General features: G+C 30.2%; 1 long non-coding RNA gene across 1 annotated transcript; it reads left to right on the plus strand.

The window, feature by feature from the left end:
• The first annotated feature begins 2,882 nt into the window (after window positions 1-2,882).
• On the plus strand, window positions 2,883-5,191 carry LOC112773011 (uncharacterized). The gene is made up of 2 exons (XR_011875868.1): window positions 2,883-3,233; window positions 4,894-5,191. It is a non-coding gene; the product is annotated as an uncharacterized lncRNA (long non-coding RNA).
• The last annotated feature ends 471 nt before the right edge of the window (window positions 5,192-5,662 follow it).

Genomic DNA, 5,662 nt, shown 5'->3' on the forward strand with positions numbered 1-5,662 from the left:
TGTCAAAGTGATTATCAAAATGGGATTGAAGTTGATTGGTTGACAACTAAGTTTTTAAATCAGATTACGTGTTCAGAAATACCGAAACATGTTCTTAAATTGAAAAAAGGTGCTCCTATTATTTTGCTAAGGAACATTGATCAGGCAAATGGATTGTGTAATGGAACTTGACTCTTTGTTCAAGATCTTAGAGATAACATTATTGGTGCTGAGGTTGTTTCTGAAAGTAACGTTGGAGGCAAAGTTTTTATTCCTCGGATGAATTTGGTACCGAATGATCCTAGTATCCCATTCAAATTTCAGCGTCGGCAGTTTTCAGTTAGTCTTTGTTTTGCAATGACTATTAATAAGATTCAAGGATAAACTTTATCTCTGGTTGGTATTTATCTACGACGTCCTGTTTTTTCTCATGGATAATTATATGTTGCCATATCTAGAGTGACAAAAAGATTAAGATTGAAGATATTATTGGCTAATGAAGATGATGAATGTTGCAACTTGACATCAAACGCTGTTTACAAGGAAGTTTTTCAAAATATATAAGTTGATAAGTGGTTTATTCAAAGTTTAATTACTTTGTCATTTCCTATATTTTTATTGAATTTTCAATTAGGTCCTTATATTTTTTTTCTTTTTAATTGAGGCGCTATACTGGTAAAACTATAGAGACCGCTACGTAATTAAACTTTTATTAATACGAAAGTTTTGTTTCCTTTATAATTGTTTTTAGAAGGGTATGTTTGTGTTCCTTTTAGTAGTTGGTTGTTATATTTTTCGTTCTCATAAAGTATCTTCATTGTCTTTTTTTTCCTTTTCTTCAACTTAATTAATAATAATGGCTTTTAAATTTAATATTTTTAGATCTATTTTAATTATTTCATATAGTTTAATAAATAAAAATATATAGTATTTAAAAATGATGTTATATTAATAAAAGATGAAGTGGTTTGTTATAAAATTTTAATTTATTTTATAAATATTCTAAATACTAAACTTCAATTCAATTCTAAAATTTTATTAATTCATTTTAAATACTAAAATTTAATTCATTTCTGATTGAACTTTAATTCGTCATAAAATTCAATTTACTTCTATATAATTAATATAATATTGACTATTCTATTTTATTTTTGTATATTATTTTATTTTTGATTGAGTAAAAAAATATTGATGTGATAGAAAAATCTCAATTGGATTCTTTTTCCGATAAAAAGGTTATCCCTAACCCTCACTCACTTTTTATGCCCTTCCTATTTTCCACTTTCTTACCCCATATCCTATAAACCCCTTTTCACTCCCCTTCTTATTTCAAGTGATGTTCGTTATGGGTGTTCGTGGTGCGGTTTGGTTTGGTTTTATAGAGAAAAGTCATCCGATTCAATTAATTAATTAAACTGCGGTTCGGTTTGATTCGGTTTTTTATCGAGACCATCCGAACCAAACCAAACCAATTGAAATCGGTTTGGTTTGGTTCAGTTTGTTCGGTTTTTCAATTAATTTTAGAAAAAAAAGTTTAAAAATTGCAAGAACTGTTAGAGCCAAGACCGAAGTATAAAAAAATAGTAAAATTGCTATGAAGGCTGTGTCATTCATGACAAATTAGTGGAACTTATTTAGTAAAAATCAAGTTCAATTAATCATGAAAATGAGCAAGATTGAGGGCTGAGAGTGGAGCAAACTAGCTAAAAATAGTCTGCAATAATACAATAGAATAACTAAGATAGTTCAAAGTTCAACAAATCAAAGGAAAGATTGGCGTTGTGTAAGTATGGATCTGCACCATTATATGTTTCTTTTGCCCAATCCTCCAAATTATGTATATCATATATTCCCAATTTTCCATTACTCTAAGGATCACAACCCCTTCATCTTCGTGTCGCCAATAGAAGCTTAAAAATTCAACCCACCAAAAGGATAAAACAACCAAATTAAAAGAACCCCATTTACGAATACATAGAAAACCGAATAGAACAAAAAATGAACAAAAAGTAGAGAATTAAGCAGTTAGAATTGGCTATATAAAAACAGAGGTAAGAATAAAAATTACAACAAAAACTACACGTAACTAATAATCAGATTAAAATCAACAAGAACAAAAATAATGAAATTAAACAATCAGAGCTATCAACAAATAATCCTAACAAATAATCAGATTAAAATCAACAAAAAGAAAAACCATGAAATTAAACAATCAGAGCCATCAGCAAATAATCCTAACAAAAATCAGCAAGTAACAAATGATAGATTAAAAATAGAATTATGACAATAAATTATAACAAATAAAAAGGATTTAAAAACAGAATTAAGAAAAAATAAAAAAACCCTAAGAGAAGGAAAGATGCAGCGATGGAGGCGGAGAGACTGGACGGTGGCGGAGAGGCTGGATGTTGTACGACTGGACAACTGGCAAACCGCGATAGAGCACGACGGCACTGAGAAGTGAGAATGGATGGAGGCTGACTTACTACAACGAAGCATACGTTGCTGCTGGACGGCGTGAGGCTTCAACGGACGGCGGCAGAGAGGACTAGGATTGAGAGAGGAGAATGGAGTGGAATCTGAGACTGTGTGAGTGAGAGAGGAGTTTCTGGCTTTCTGGTTTCTACGGCGTGAGTGACTGAGTGAGAGAGAGAGTAGTGTATCTGTAAAGTGTTTTAGGGTTGGTTTAGGTTGAGTGGGGGTAAGACTAACTTATATAGTTATATGTATTTACCAGTTTGGTTCAGGTTTTTAGTGTTAGAACCAAAAACCAAACCGAACCGAACAAAAAATTGCAAAATTTCATTTTTTCGGTTTTTTTAGTTTTTGATTTTTTTGGTTATCGATTTTTTGGTTCGGTTGATCGGTTTTGTTCGAATTGGATCGGTTTTGAACACCCTATTGTTCGCGTTCTTTTTCTCAGGAAATGCATTTCATGTCTCTCAACAACTCTCGCATAGACCGAGAAAGGCTATGGTCTATATGGAAGAAGGTGGATGTCGTGGAACGATTTCACCCTATGATTTTCACCTCTGTGCTCTATAAGTTCCCTGCTGTAGCGTTCACTCGGTTCTGATCATGGCGGCAATGAAGAACTTCTCTTCCAATCTGGTGATGACAGAGGTGAAGATCTTCTATCAGATTAGGCAGTAGGATTTACATTAATTTGATAATTGTTCAGGGTTACTGATCACCGAAGACAAGAAGTTTGGTCCATACCTTCTAATGACACGATATTGTTGCCTATTTCATAGGTACTCTATTTAAATTTATAGTTGCTTCTGAAATTCCTAAATCTACCTACTTCTGTACCGTGTCTGTGTATATTAACTAAGATTTGTTTTTTGATGTGAAAGTGAATGATGGATTAGGATAAATACTTCTTAGGGTTACTGTTGACAATGATGATTCTATTAGCTATTGCTGTGTTTGATTCGAAATTCTTTTGGAGCAGGTGTCTTAGGGTTTTCACTTCAGTTAGTTTAAATGTTTTTGGAATTTGTTATTTCTGAGTTTCATATTGCAAATTTGATCCCAGGAAATGTGGGAAATCGTATTTCATAGTTTTATGAATTCAAAGGATTTTTTTGTAGTTATTGATTTGAAGTTTTTCTTAGTTGTTTAGTATGTATAGTCTTATCTGTGTAAACTAATGCATGTATACTGCTTGATAGAATGTCTATGTGAATAATTTGAAAGTTAAATTTAATGCTATAGATCTTTACAAAATATATTTATAAATCAGAAATAGAAATCAATCTCAAGTTTTGGTAAAAGAATCGAACTATAATTTTAAATTTTAACATTCAGATTACATGATTAAGAAAAGGTGGAGCTATAATGTTAATAGTGATGGAGCTATGATAAGTTATATGTTCCTATTATATAATTGTACACTGCATGAATTGTGCTTAGACAAAATGTGTTATTTCTTTGAATTGCACTTGAATTGTACTTGGTAGTCTTGGCTTCAAATTTTGTTTTGCTTGTGTTTTTTTTATTTTAGATTGTATTATTGCCTTTGATATTCTTGATTTTCAGCTACATGCCTTTGTAAGTTTACAAAAAATATTTTTGAGCTATATGCCTTTTATATGCACTTAGTTGTTATCTATTTGGCACACCATTTGTGACTTACATCATATGCTTGAGGAAGACAATAACTTTTTCTGATGAGGCATTATATATGATGAGGTATGTTTGTATAGAACCAAGTGCTGAATATTTAGAAGTTATATCCTTTTATCTTTTTATGACTATGAGACGCTTCTTGCATAAGTTACTCTCATTTGGTTCTTCTCTTTATGAAAAAATAGTAATATTTTGAAAGATTTTATTTTCTAATTTGCATAACAATTAAAGAAGTGTACTAGAGGATTTGCTTATTGTTTATTAACAAAAATTTAGTTGCTTCAATTCGTCACTTGAATTGGATGTTGTCTATTTATTGAAGTGACATGCTTTCAAATTTCAATTTTCTATATTTTGTCATTAAAAGGTTTCAAAGTTCTTTTTGTTCTTTGTTATAAGTTTGGGTGTATTCTTTGGATCTTTGATCTTGAGTTTGAAAATGCTAAGTTTTTTAAAATAAGTTAACAAGTGTAGTTTTAATTTAATCAATTTGTGTGCACTTTCTTAAAAGTAGTTGAATATAACAAGTCTTATAAAAATCCCAATTGCTAACTAAGGTTTATGTTCTGGACTATGTTGTTTATAACTTTATATTTTATTTATTGTCACATAATATATGAAGTTGAACAATATCTTATCACAACTGATTTATAGAGGACTGACATTCATTTTGTTCTTTGTCCTTTGTTCTCTATTTTCATTTTGTTCTTTTTTATTTTTTTTTAGAATATGACAATGTTTGAAATGTTGATATAAACTATTTTATGCTTTTTTCTCTACAAGAACATTGATCCAAGACAAAGGGACAAATTTACTAAAGAATGCTTCCCTTAGAGTTTCTGATATATATATATGGTCTAATCTCACATTTAAGCTATGTTGAAATTTTTTAGAGAGATTCTTGAATATGAAGTAGAACAGGAAATATGTATTTTGGAAGGGAATATCACCACCTACCAGACTATGACAGCAGTAAGCAGCATAGCACTACATTAATAATGCATGTATATATGCATGTATTGACTTACAATGTGTTTGGATTGTTAAAATAAATTTGTAATTTTAAATTGTGTTATATTCAGCTTGTGACTTATGGTTGAATGCATATGGTGACAAAAAAAATAGATAGAATCATCTTATTTAGATTTAATTTTAAGCTTGAGTGGTGCATGAGAAGAAGAAATTAATATGTTTGAGACACTGACCATTTTTAATTAGTTGGATGGTGGGGGACCATAAATTAAAATAATACATACACATATATATGCATATAAATACTTCTATATTACTATTACTCATTCTCATTATTACATTTATGTCAAATGTATGTAGAAATTCATGAACATTTTTTGTCCATACATATAAAGCCATTGATTTCTAATTAGAATGTATTGAACCTGAAAGTTACGAGGCCATGGCCTTCACTTACTTAACTTCTCATTCTCTTTTAATTTTGTATTTAGTATTTTATCTTTCTTTAGTTAGTTTCCTTCCTCACATGCAATAAGTTAAAGTTGTCAATTTCACATTAATACCCAAATTCATTCTTTGT

The sequence above is a fragment of the Arachis hypogaea genome, chromosome 18 (assembly GCF_003086295.3).
Source record: "Arachis hypogaea cultivar Tifrunner chromosome 18, arahy.Tifrunner.gnm2.J5K5, whole genome shotgun sequence".
In the NCBI taxonomy this organism is placed as follows: Eukaryota; Viridiplantae; Streptophyta; class Magnoliopsida; order Fabales; family Fabaceae; genus Arachis; species Arachis hypogaea.